Here is a 14,977-nt window from a genome sequence, read left to right as displayed (position 1 = left end):
ACGGGGGGCTTTGTAAACGCACATGGCCCCTGACTTCTATTCCAACCAAATTATGTCTCCAAAATCTCAATAGCGCTCCTCCTCTTCTGAGCATTGTAGTTCGCCAGCAGAGCACTTGACGTCCACACATTGGGTATTTCCATACTCAGAAGAAATGGGTTTACAAATTTTGGGGGTGATTTTCTCCTACTACCCCTTGTAAATATGTAAAATTTGGGGAAAAACCAGCATTTACACATCTGACTTTAGCAAAAAGTCGTCAAACACCTGTGAAGTGTTAAGGCTCACTGTACTCCTTGTTGTGTTCCTTGAGGGGTGTAGTTTCCAAAATAGTATGCCATGTGTTTTTTTTTTTTTTTCTTTTGTTCTGGCAGCATAAGGGCTTCCTAAATAGGACATGCCCCCCAAAAACTATTTCAGCAAAATTCTCTTTTCAAAAGCCAAATGTGACTCCTTCTCTTCTGAGCATTGCAGTGTGCCAGCAGAGCACTTGACGTCCACACATGGGGTATTTACATACTCAGAGGAGAGGGGGTTACAAATTTTGGGGGGCATTTTGTCCTATTATCCCTTGTAAAAATGTTAAATTTGATGGAAAACCAGCATTTTAGTAAAAAAAAAAAATAATTTACACATCCAACTTTAATGAAAAGTCGTGAAACACCTGTGGGGTGTTAAGGCTCACTGGACCCCTTGTTACGTGCCTTGAGGGGTGTCGTTTCCAAAATAGTATGCCATTTTTTGCTGTTCTGGCACCATAGGGGCTTCCTAAATGTGACATGCCCCCCAAAAACCATTTCAGAAAAATCCACTCTCCAAAATCCCATTGACGCTCTTTCTCTTCTGAGCCCTCTACTGCACCCGCCGAACACTTGACATACACATATGAGGTATTTCCTTACTCAAGAGAAATTGGGTTACACTTTTTAGGAAGATTTTTCTCCTTTTACCCCTTGTAAAAATTCAATAACTGGGTCTACAAGAACATGCCAGTGTAAAGAATGAAGATTTTGAATTTTCTCCTTCAATTTGCTGCTATTCCTGTGAAACACTTAAAGGGTTAACAAACCTTTTGAATGTCATTTTGAATACTTTGAGGGGTACAGTTTTTATAATGGGGTAATTTATGGGGTATTTCTAATATGAAGGCCCTTCAAATCCACTTGAAAACTGAACTGGCCCTGAAAAATTTCGATTTTGAAAATTTTTAGAAAAATTGGAAAATTGCTGCTATACTTTGAAGCCCTCTGAGGTCTTCCAAAAGTAAAGACATGTCAACTTTATGATGCAAACATAAAATAGACATATTGTATATGTGAATCAATATATAATTTATTTGGAATATTCATTTTCCTTGTAAGCAGAGAGCTTCAAAGTAAAAAAAAAAATGCAAAATTTTAATTTTTCCATCAAATTTTGCAATTTTTCACCAAGAAATGATGCAAGTATCGACAAAATTTTACCACTAACATAAAGTAGAATATGTCACGAAAAAACAGTCTCGGAATCAGAATGAAAGGTAAACGCATTCCAGAGTTATTAATGCTTAACCCCTTGGGGACGGAGCCCATTATGACCCTAAGGACGGGAGCATTTTTTGCAAATCTGACCACTGTCACTTTAAGCATTAATAACTCTGGGATGCTTTTACTTATAAATTTGATTCCGAGATAATTTTTTCGTGACATATTCTACTTTATGTTAGTGGTAAATTTTCGGCGATACTTGCATCCTTTCTTGGTGAAAAATGCAAAAATTTCATGAAAAATTGGAAAATTTAGCATTTTTCTAACTTTGAAGCTCTCTGCTTATAAGGAATATGGATATTCCAAATAAATGATATATTGATTCACATATACAATATGTCTACTTTATGTTTGCATCATAAAATTGATGAGTTTTTACTTTTGGAAAACATCAGAGGGCTTCAAAGTTCAGCAACAATTTTTTGCAAAATTTTCAAAATCGGAATTTTTCAGTGACCAGTTCAGGTTTGAAGTGGATTTGAAGGGTCTTCTGGTTATAAATACCCCTCAAATTACCCCATTATAAAAACTGCACCCCTCAAAGTATTCAAAATGACATTCAGCAAGTGTGTTAACCCTTTAGGTGTTTCACAGGAATAGCAGCAAAGTGAAGGAGAAAATTCAAAATCTTCATTTTTTACACTGGCATGTTCTTGTAGACCCAGTTTTTCAATTTTTACAAGGGGTAAAAGGAAAAAAATCCTCTCAAAATTTGTAACCCAATTTCTCTCGAGTAAGAAAATACCTCATATGTGTATGTCAAGTGTTCGGCGGGTGCACTAGAGGGCTCAGAAGCGAAGGAGCAACAATGGGATTAAGGAGAGTGAGTTTTTCTGAAATGGTTTTTGGGGGGCATGTCCCATTTAGGAAGCCCCTATGGTGCCAGGACAGCAAAAAAAAACACATCGCACGCTATTATGGAAACGACACCCCTCAAGGAACGTAACAAGGGGTACGGTGAGCCTTAACACCCCACAGGTGTTTCACAACTTTTTGTTAAAGTCAGATGTGTAAATGAAAAAAAAAATGTTTCCACTAAAATGCTGTTTTTTCCCCAAATTTAACTTTTTTACAAAGGGTAATAGGACAAAATGCCCCCCCAAATTTGTAACCCCATTTCTTCTGAGTATGGAAATACCCCATGTTTGGACGTCAAGTGCACTGCGAGCGAACTACAATGCTCAGAAGAGAAGGAGCGCCATTGAGCTTTTAGAGAGATAATTTGTTTGAAATGGAAGTCGGGGGCCATGTACATTTACAAAGCCCCCCGTGGTGCCAGAACAGTGGACCCCCCCACATGTGACCCCATTTTGGAAACTACACCCCTCACGGAATGTAATAAGGGGTACAGTGAGCATTGACACCCTACTGGCGTTTGACAGATCTTTGGAACAGTGGGCTGTGCAAACAAAAAAATTACATTTTTCATTTTCACGTACCACTGTTCCAAAAATCTGTCAGACCCCTGTGGGGCGTAAATGCTCACTGTACCCCTTATTACATTCCGTGAGGGGTGTAGTTTCCAAAATGGGATCACAAGTGGGTATTTATTTTTTCGGGTTTATGTCAGAACCGCTGTAAAATCAGCCACCCCTGTGCAAATCACCAATTTAGGCCTCAAATGTACATAGAGGGACATTTATCAATGTTTGCTTATGTATTCATTTTTTTTAGTAATTTTTTCCTTACTTTTTTTTTGCTTATGTGTGACTTATTTATCAACTGGTTTCAGCCTGTTGATAATTTTCTTTCACGTAAGCAATTTTTCCTTTTTTACTTTGGTAGTAGCTTTTTCTGCTCCATGTTTGAGCTGGAGTAAATTTAGTCAATTTTTAACCCTGTTGTGACTTTTTTTTTGCGCAGTTGCGACTGTCGCAGTTAGTAAATACCTGACTACCCGTAGTCCATTTAAAAATTATTACCACGTAGTTAATTTTTGGAAAACTTGCTTTTCTCGCTTTCCAGTCAAAACGTCGCACGAAAAATCGTGTAGTCGCAGTTGCGACAATTTTGCGACAATTATAGTAAAGAAAACCTGACTAAACCCGTTGATAAATGTCCATAATAGTGCGCTCTCACTCCTGAGCCTTGTTGTGCGCCCACAGAGTATTTTACGCCCACATATGGGGTATTTCCGTACTCAGGAGAAATTGTGTTACAAATTTTGGGGGTCTTTTTTTCCTTTTACCTCTTGTGAAAATAAAAAGTAAAGGGCAACACCAGCATGTTAGTGTAAAAAATTGTTTTTTTACACTAACAGGCTGGTGTAGACCCCAACTTTTCCTTTTCATAAGGGGTAAAAGGAGAACAAGCCCCCCAAAATTTGTAGTGCAATTTCTCCCGAGTACGGAGATACCCCATATGTGTCCCTAAACTGTTTCCTTGAAATACGACAGGGCTCCAAAGTGAGAGCACCATGAGCATTTGAGGACTAAATTAGGGATTGCATAGGGGTGGACATAGGGGTATTCTACGCCAGTGATTCCCAAACAGGGTGCCTCCAGCTGTTGCTAAACTCCCAGCATGCCTGGACAGTCAGTGGCTGTCCGGAAATGCTGGGAGTTGTTGTTTTGCAACAGCTGGAGGCTCTATTTTGGAAACACTGCCGTACAATACGTTTTTCATTTTTATTGGGGAGGGGGGCAGTGTAAGGGGGTGTATATGTAGTGTTTTACTCTTTATTAGGTGTTAGTGTAGTGTAGTGTAGTGTTTTTAGGGTACATTCACACTGGCGGGTTACGGTGAGTTTCCCGCTAGGAATTTGCACTGCGGCGAAAAATTTGCCGCAGCTCATACTTGAAGCAGGAAACTTGCTGTAAACCCGCCCGTGTGAATGTACCCTGTACGTTCTCATGGGGGGGAGGGAACCTCCAGCTGTTTCAAAACTACAACTCCCAGCATGCACGGTCTGTCAGTACATGCTGGGAGTTGTAGTTTTGCAACAGCTGGAGGCACACTTGTTGGAAAACCTTCAGTTAGGTTCTGTTACCTAACTCAGTATTTTCCAACTAGTGAGCCTCCAGCTGTTGCAAAACTACAACTCCCAGCATGCACGGTCTGTCAGTACATGCGGGGAGTTGTAGCTTTGTAACAGCTGGAGGCACACTGGTTGGAAAACCTTCTGTTAGGTTCTGTTACCTAACTCAGTATTTTCCAACCAGTGAGCCTCCAGCTGTTGCAAAACTACAACTCCCAGCATGCACGGTCTGTCAGTACATGCTGGGAGTTGTAGTTTTGAAACAGCTGGAGGCACACTGGTTGGAAAATACTGAGTTAGGTTCTGTTACCTAACTCAGTATTTTCCAACCAGTGTGCCTCCAGCTGTTGCAAAACTACAATTCCCAGCATGACTGATCACAGAAGGGCATGCTGGGAGATGTAGTTATGCAACAACTGGAGGTACGCAACTACAACTCCCAGCATGCCGAGACAGCTGTTTTCTGTGTGGGCATGCTGGAATTTGTAGTTTTTCAACATCTGTAGTGCTACAATTTAGAGACCACTGAACAGTGATCTCCAAACTGTGGACCTCCAGATGTTGCAAAACTACAACTCCCAGCATACCCAGACAGCAAACAGCTTTGTGGGCATGCTAGGAGTTGTAGTTTTGCAAGATCTAGAGGGCCACAGTTTAGAGATCACTGTGCAGTGGTCTCTAAACTGCAGACCTCCAGCTGTTGCAAAACTACAAATTCCAGCATGCCCACACAGCAAACAGCTGTCTGAGCATGCTGGGAGTTGTAGTTTTGCAACATCTGGAGGGCTACAGTCTAGAGACCACTATAGTGGTCTCAGACTGTAGCCCTCTAGATGTTGCTAGGCAACTACTCACCAGCTTCCGTCGCATCCGGGAGCCGTCCTCTTCTGCCGCACGCCGCCACAGATCTCCGTCGCCGCCCGCCGATCCCCGTCGCTCCGCAGCCTCCGGAGGGGTAAGTGGACTCCGGCGCCGCTCCACTTCGTTTTCCCCTTTCTGCCCCGCCTATTGTGGGAGGGCAGGACGGGGAAAACGAAAGTAAACCCCCCCCCCCCGCCCCTGATCTGCTATTGGTGGTCGCGTCTAGACCACCAATAGCAGGGATAGGAGGGGTGGCACCTGTGCCACCTCACTCCTATCGCTTTAGGGGGATCGTGGGGATCCCACTTCTATTCCGGGTCACCATAGACCCGTAATGACCCGGAATCGACGCAAATCGCAAGTGTGAATTCACTTGCGATTTGCGCCGATCGCCGACATGGGGGGTCTAATGACCCCCCTGGGCATTTGCACGGGGTGCCTGCTGATAGATATCAGCAGTCACCCCAGCCTGGTCCCCGCCCGGCGGGCGGCGGGGACCGAAATTCCCACGGGCGTATGGATACGCCCTTCGTCCTTAAGTACCAGGACGCAAGGGCATATGCATACGCCCTTCGTCCCCAACAGGTTAAAGTGACAGTGGTCAGATGTGCAAAAAATGACCGGGTCCTACAGTGAAAATTGGCTGGGTCCTTAAGGGGTTAAAGTCCCATGCAAATCAATGGAAAATGTATGTTCCCACATAACTTCCGTACGGCGACATATTTCAATACCTGATACACATATTACGGGTCGGGATGGGAGTTTGAGATAGGAGGTCGAGATAGGAGAACAGGATATGAGGACGGGATAGGAGGTCGGGATAGGAGGAAGAGATATGAGGACGGGATAGGAAGTCGGGATAGGAGGTTAAGATAGGAGGACGGGATAGGAGGACGGGATATAAGGACGGTATATGAGGTCAGGATATGAAGACGGGATGTAAGGATGGGATATGAGGTCGGGTTATGAGTACAGGTTATGATGTTGAAATAGGAGCATGGAAAATGAGGTCTAGATAGGAGGGTGGGATATGAGAACGGGATATGAGGTTGAGATAGGATGGATTATAAAGACAGGATAGGAGGATGGGATAGGAGGTTGGGATATGAGGACAGGATATGAGGTCTAGATAGGAGGATGAGATAGGAGGTCGGGATAGGAGGTCAAGATAGAAGGACGGGATAGGAGGTCGAGATATGATGACGGGGTATGGGGGGTTGGGATATGAGAACAATATTTGAGGACAGAATATGATGTCAAAAGCTTCCTCCTTTGATAATTTTCCTCCTCGACAAGGATTAGGAAGAAAAAACCGGGCAACATCAGGTACTCAGCTAGCATATATATATATATATATATATATATATATATATATATATATATATATATATATATATACACACAGTGGGCCAAAAAAGTATTTAGTCAGCCACCAATTGTGCAAGTTCTCCCACTTAAAAAGATGAGAGGCCTGTAATTTTCATCATAGGTATACCTCAACTATGACATTGATTTTTAAAGAATTTATTAGCAAATTATGGTGAAAAATAAGTATTTTGGTCAGTATCAAAAGTTCATCTCAGTACTTTGTTATATACCCTTTATTGGCAATGACAAAGGTCAAACATTTTCTGTAAGTCTTCACAAGGTTTTTACACACTGTTGCTGGTATTTTAGCCCATTCCTCCAAAGATCTCCTCTTGAGCAGTGATGTTTTGGGTCTGTAGCCGGGCAACACGACCTTTCAACTCCCTCCAAAGGTTATCTATGGGGTTGAGATCTGGAGACTGGCTAGGCCACTCCAGTACCTTGAATTGCTTCTTACAATGCCACTCCTTCATTGCCCGGGCGATATGTTTGGGATCATTGTCATGCTGAAAGACCCAGCCACGTTTCATCTTCAATGCCCTTGCTGATTGAAGGAGGTTTTCACTCAAAATCTCACGATACATGGCCCCATTCATTCTTTCCTTTACACGGATCAGTCGTCCTGGTCCCTTAGCAGAAAAACAGCCCCAAAGCATAATGTCTCCACCCCCATGCTTCACAGTAGGTATGGTGTTCTTTGGATGCAACTCAGCATTCTTTCTCCTACAAACACGACGAGTTGAGTTTTTACCAAAAAGTTCTACTTTGGTTTCATCTGACCATATGACATTCTGCCAGTACTCTTCTGGATCATCCAAATGCTCTCTAGCAAACTTCAGACTGGCCCTGACATGTACAATCTTAACCTTAAAAATAAGAGTTCAAACAACACCTATTTTAAGAATTATACTTCTTTATTGAACACATATTTCATTAAAACATGTATTATGCAGCAATGGAGAAGTGACAAAAATGAGTGTCCAATACAAAAAAAGGGGCAATAAATGATTGCTCAGAAATGTGTCTATACAAGCTGATCATCCAAGTACGAAAAGATAATTAGGTTTTGAATATGCACAACATAACATTTATATTATATACATGATTCCTCGTAAATGCAGAAAATTACAATGTAGTGCTCAAGACAATATATAACCTACATCAGTGCTGCATACCTGTGGGGGTAACAGTTAGTTAATCCCCCACGTGAAAAGACCATATATGTTAACAATAAAGTGTCAGTGCATCATATATATGTAACGGGTACTGAATAAATGCAGACATAGTCCGCAACAACTACAAGGATGATGAGCAAAAACATCAGCGTAATAGCATAACCTTACCCATGTGGGAGAGCAGCCAAAGCCCCGACCCCTACAATCGTTTTGGTTTCCCTTTCTCAAGAGGTACTGATAGTGTCAGTCACTACCTGAATATATATATAGTCAGTTAATTAACTCGATTACTTACAGCAGTGTATAATCGTTATGGCACGTGTGTGCTGCTCCGCTGGAACTATCTGTTAGCCCCACTTCCGGCATCTCCATCCAAGTGCGCAAGCCCATGAAACATCATTTCTGAGCGTGCGCACAAGGGGGGTGTTACGTCTGGGAGCCACGTCACGGACGAGAAGCCAAGCGCAGGTACACTGAAGAACAGTGCTGTATTGATAAGCGGGGAACGTCTGCATTTACCCAATTCCATGTTTGCAGCCACCGGATCACAATGTAAAATGTAAATGACATCAAGTACAGTGCAATTGTGAGAGAACAAAAACGCAATCTTGTGCAAAAATGTAAATTACAACAGATAAAAAGAAAAAATAACTATGCAAGATAATTGAGGAAGGCGAGAGATCATAAAGGTAGTGCTATATATCACAGAACATAAGTGTGTGTATATTTATTAATACCATATAGTGCAATATGAAAATGATATAGAATAATGTGGTACCATAACTAATAAATAACCCTAGTGTATATCCTACGAGGTGCAGTATACAGGTGAAGTATACATAAACAATCCTACTGTTAATACACCAAACATATCTTAAAGTAACAACGCCAAATAATATTATATGCGGCATTGATACATGAATACATATATTGAAATCCCTATAAAAAAAAAAAAAACACCCTCTATGACATGTGACAAAATGAACACTGGACTTCAAGATGTATATATTACCTAATACTATAAAAATGTATGTGAATAGGGTGACATGACAGAAGTCCCTCTACATGTTCTCATACCAAAAATACAGGTAACTGGCTGAAGCTAGAACCATGTGACTTTTGATCCTGAAAAACAACTAAGACATACATTAAAACATGACATCAGTTAAAAAAATATGATATACTACACATGGTACTAAAAACCAGAAACTAATGAATAGACTCTTGTGGGGATTTTTTATCAATACATCCTTTAAGGACACACCACACAGGAGATAGGTGGGATGGAAGAGAGCAGGCACGTGCCCCCAAAATCTTCACTATCAAGATTATATTTAAATCATAGAGACTATGCCACATATCCTAATCGTAGGGCACTAATAATAATATATATGAATTGGGTAACTAATCTAGGAATGAAAAAAGAATACCTCAAAGGGTGACTAGAACGTAAATCAGGTAATATATTAGGTAATATATACATCTCGCAGTCCAGTGTTCATTTTGTCACATGTCATAGAGGGTGTGGTTTTTATAGGGATTTCAATATATGTATCCATGTATCAATGCCGCATATAATATTATTTGGCGTTGTTACTTTAATATATGTTTGGTGTATTAACAGTAGGATTGTTTATGTATACTTCACCTGTATACTGCACCTCGTAGGATATACACTAGGGTTATTTATTAGTTAGGGTACCACATTATTCTATATCATATTCATATTGCACTATATGGTATTAATAAATATACACACACTTATGTTCTGTGATATATAGCACTACCTTTATGATCTCTCGCCTTCCTCAATTATCTTGCATATTTATTTATTTTTTCTTTTTATCTGTTGTAATTTACATTTATGCACAAGATTGCATTTTTGTTCTCTCACAATTGCACTGTACTTGATGTCATTTACATGTTACGTTGTGATCCGGTGGCTGCAAAAAGGTATTGGGTAAATGCAGACGTTCCCCGTTTGTGCTCGGGGCTTAAACCGTGAGTACTTAGCTGGAACATCTTACAACAATACATAAATACCATATACAGTGATCCCTCAACTTACAATGGCCTCAACATACAATAGTTTCAACATACAATGGTCTTTTCTGGACCATTGTAACTTGAAACCGGACTCAACATACAATGCTATGGAATCTGTGAAACGTATCAATGTACATTGCATGTTCTGTACAGGACCCTGAAGAAGCTCCTGTCCTCTATATAGACCAGTGTTTACCAAAGAGGTTGCCTCCAGCTTTTGCAAAACTACAACTCCCAGCATGCCCGGACAGCCTTTGGCTGTCCGGGCATGCTGGGAGTTGTACTTTTGCAACAGCTGGAGGAACCCTGGTTGGGAAACACTGAAATAGACAGTGATTACAGCTCCCAGCAGATCTTTATTACTTTTATATGCAAGGATTTGCTTTATCTGTATTAGTTATCTACTTATTTACCTTTAATCCTCACTTTTTCCTATTTTTGGATGACATCTTGGTGGCTTCAGAACCAATTACCAGGTTTCCATAGAGTTATGGTCTCAACATACAATGGTTTCGACATGCAATGGTCGTCCTGGAACCAATTAATATTGTAACTTGAGGGACCACTGTACATAATGAACGGCTAAGGTGTGCCATAACCGTGATCGAGGGCATACCCTGTGTAGAAGTGATGAGAAGAAGTGAGGGTTGGGTGGGTGCACAAACAAAACACATGCCCTTAGGTAGGGGATTCTGGGTGTTATATATCCCACGCCCCTCCCACAAACACAGCCCTGCGGGCTTAATTACTTGTGCTCGGGGCTTAAACCGTGAGTACTTACATGGAACATCTTACAACAATACATAAATACCATATACATAATAAACGGCTGAGGTGTGCCATAACCGTGATCGAGGGCATGCCTATAGAGGGCAAAAAGCAAGACAAGTAGGTATAATTTACATTTGATATACCACAATTACATTGCCAAACTTAAACACCTGCGACATTTCAAACCTAAGATTCGGAACATCTCACATAAGAAGACCATCTACCCATTATCATTATTTGATGATATGCGTTGGAACCTTGTGCTGTGACGCTGCTGCGGCTGCACAAAATCGGGAAGTATGCCCCGAAAGAGAAGTAGGATTATGACCCAATGTTTTAGCTAACAGCATTGTTCAAGAAAGATTAGAACAGGCACCAAAACCCTCATCTACTTATGACAAGTTGTTCAGTGATACTGACATGCTCACATGTAGACCAAAAGCCGCGGAAGCAGAAAGTATTACATCACTGAACCCAAACCTTGATAGGAAACTCAGAGGATTGCAGCTTGTCCCTAATAGCAACAAGACTACAGAATGCATTTAATGACCTGTAGACGTGACAGGACTTTGCGTAATCATCGTGCCTATAGCTGTGACGGTGTTTGTGTCACCATATGATCGGGAGACTATCGTGATTAGACAGACATGTACCATATGTAACTGAAAAAACCTGACTGAGGACCTAGCAAGGGGTAACCATGATTTACTGTGTTTGCGCGCATAGCACACGCACAAAATCTACTTTAACAACAAGCTACTTACTTACCGATACCTGGTCCATACTTATGGCCCTTACCTGGTACTTATGACCAATAGTGTTGAACCAAGATGAATCAAATACCTTCCCTAGAAGTAGACAACTGCTTTACCTCTACCTGAAATTTAAGAGGCAAAATACACTTAAGTGGGTAGGTAAAATAAAGGCTTCCATGTCCACCCCGTGCCATCCTGACATACCCTAATTGATAAGAGTCATGGAATGAAACAGATATACTGGGATGAATTGGTTTAGTGTACCCTGGAGGAAAGAATTCTTACACTACTCGATAGTAGCCCCGACATGATTTGTAAAACCATTGTACCCAACAAAGCGACAAGTCTTACATGACCATCATGCCTGTAGTCTTGACAGGACATAGCATTAACATACTTGCCCGTAATTGTGACCGGACATTTACGTAATCATTGTGCCTGTAGTCATGGCAGGTCTACCGTATTTATAGTGCCTGTAATCGTGACAGGACATTGCGTAACCATCATGCCTGTAGTCGTGACACGTCTGGCGTAGCCGTCGCGCCTGTAGTCGTGCGAGAACATTGCATAACCATCATGCATGTAGTCGTGACTGAACTTTGTAAATCTCATACCCGTAGTAATGATAGGTTGCCTAGATATTGTTTAACGAGCCTATTTACAGTAATCATATACATGTCTATGCATTTGAAGCGTGTGTATTTGGAACATATAACAGCTCTTGCGAGAGCACAAGAACATTGCCTGAGGTTGATGATAAGCGCACCAAACTGACTATTGTGACAGCTTGAAAGGCGTGACAGACCTAAAAACGTGCGCAACTTACTAGTGTTGATCTTCATATGAATTTGAAAACACAACCTGAGAACATGAAAAAAGTGGGCATACTACCGTAGCAACCTGAAAACATGGCCCACCCTAACCCTGGCAGACCCCACCAGACCGGAGTGCACTAACGTGATAATACTAATATCGTGACCGCCTAAGAAACATGACAAGAGTGAATACCTGAGGAAACATGACCGTAGTAATGATGACAGCTTGAAATGTAGCAACCTATGAAACGTATCAGTGCCACCTGCCCTGTGATGCTATATAAAATAAATATATGATCACGACATCTACCCGGCATACCCATGATGAAACATTGCACCTGTATGATGGCATGATGCAATCTATACCTTCGTTGTGAGGACGTATGCGTACTTCGCCTACATGTGAACTAGCAATGTGTACATAGATGGTAAAGTGTGCATGGTACCGACTAGAAAAGCGAATGCATTGTGTCTCTGCTATGGTGACATGTGCTTAGTGTGTGAACTTATCGTGCCGTGTGTATGGAATGAATCTATAGTAAGGCAAGCAATGATATCTACGCTATTGTAAGTATACATGGTGTATGAGCTGTGATGACTCCTATAACCAAGCTGTGTCCAATCTCCACCCGCGGGCTCGGTAACCCCACTGAGGCCAGCAAGAGGTTGTTCCATCAGTAATTTGATTAGCTCGGCCTTCTTAGCTGTTGCCACAAAGGAACTACCCTTCTGTGCAACTCCTCCATGATTTTAGGAATTGTCCACATGTGCTATGAAGAGACACTGCCTCTGTCCAAAACCCTTGACAGAGTCTCTGGAATTGACAAGCATCATATCTGAATCATGAGACATGCTGACCGACAACCTGTTACTGACTTTAGTAAAACTCAAAAGCAACGTCACCAAGAGCTATGCCCTGAAAGAAATGAACTGACTATTACTGAAATATGATGTATTTTGAATTTATGTGCAAATTATTGTTGTGTAAAGTACCTGCCCTTGTCAGAATTTAGATCAAAACAGGGCTGTGACTAAAGTTGAGAGTGCCATGCTAAGAATGTATGAGTAAAACACATAACGTTTGCTCGGAACAAATGTCGAGTAAATATGACAGGTCATGAGGGGTATGCCACTACATTTCTGTGACGTGTGACCCATTTCTCTGAAATTGTGTCAGCAACAATAGATGAAACAGTGCATCCCACCTGGAATACGTGACAGGTCATGAGGGGTAGGCCACTGCATATGTGTGACGTGAGACCCATTGATCTGAAATTATATGAGCAACGATAGATGAAACAGTGCATCCCACCTGGAATACGTGACAGGTTATGAGGAGTATGCCACTGCCTGTTTGTGACGTGAGACCCATTGCTCTGAAAGCGTGTCAGAAACAATACATGATGAAAATTATTATTATTATTTTTTTTTATAACTTATACCACCAATGAGTATGTGTTATTGCACTGCAGCTTATTAGTAACCTTGTGACGTGAAAAAACCACGTGGATGAAGTGTTTGATATGATGCGAGATATTAACGCTGCTGATGGAATGATAGATATTGATCGACTGCGGTGATCATTGATAAATGTGCTGATACCTGATGACAACTATCGTGATGGATTTGGTGCATAAGAACAGAAACTCAAAAGCACCATCACCAAGTTCTATGCCCTGAAAGAAAAGGACTGAATTACTAGATATAACGTATTGATAAAACGTACCAACTGTTGATTGCAAAGAAACCATGTAGTAATGGAGTAAAAGCTACTGTGTGATTGACATAAGATTGCCATACTAAGAACATATGAGTGAGCATGTAAATGTTTGCCTTTGAAGTGTAACATGTTTTTGACGTATTGCTCTGAAGACATGTCAGTAACAATAAACGCAAGTAACTTCCACCTGAATGTGTGTCAGGTATGATGGGCAACTCACATACTATGACTACGTAAACAGTATTGTTCTGAAGGCGTGTCAGTAGCAATATCATAACTTGTGTCATGGAACTTGATATCCTTGCCTTCTATAATATCCTTCCATATACTAGAAAGCACAAATAAAGCAGGTGCAGCGCTCAAATCCTCTGCAACCATACCTGTGATTGGAGCACTTGAAGTGGAAGCTACGGGCACGGGGAGGACTCACGCAGGGTAGACTCACGTAGGGTGGTCTCACACAGGGTTGACTCACACAGGGTGGACTCACCTCCTGGACTGCTGTCTCAGAATCCACAGATTTTATTTGTTATTTTTATTAATTATTTTATTTTTTTTTCTTCTTTTTTCAAAAAGTTTTTATTTTTTTTTATACGCCTGCTACTGACTCTAGCCACGCAAGAACCAACGTCACCAAGAGCTACGCCCTGGAAGATAAATTTGGAGGGCTGGCATTACTACCTATGACATGAAGGTGAGTTGTAATGTTGTTTATTTGTAAAAAACGCAATGAGTTGACCGTGTCAGCGTTTGATATGTACCGCCTGCTGAGGATGTCTGCGACAGAATATGCGATATACCCCTGTAACATGCGGCTACTAAGATCCTGCAATGTGACCATTATACCTGCATTTATATATATGTATATATATATATATATATATATATATATATATATGTATATATATATATATATATATATATATATATATATATGTTTATTTATTTATTTATTATTTTATT

The sequence above is a fragment of the Hyla sarda genome, chromosome 4 (genome assembly GCF_029499605.1).
Source record: "Hyla sarda isolate aHylSar1 chromosome 4, aHylSar1.hap1, whole genome shotgun sequence".
In the NCBI taxonomy this organism is placed as follows: Eukaryota; Metazoa; Chordata; class Amphibia; order Anura; family Hylidae; genus Hyla; species Hyla sarda.
The sequence above is the reverse complement of the archived record's forward strand: the minus strand, read 5'-3'. Positions refer to the sequence as shown.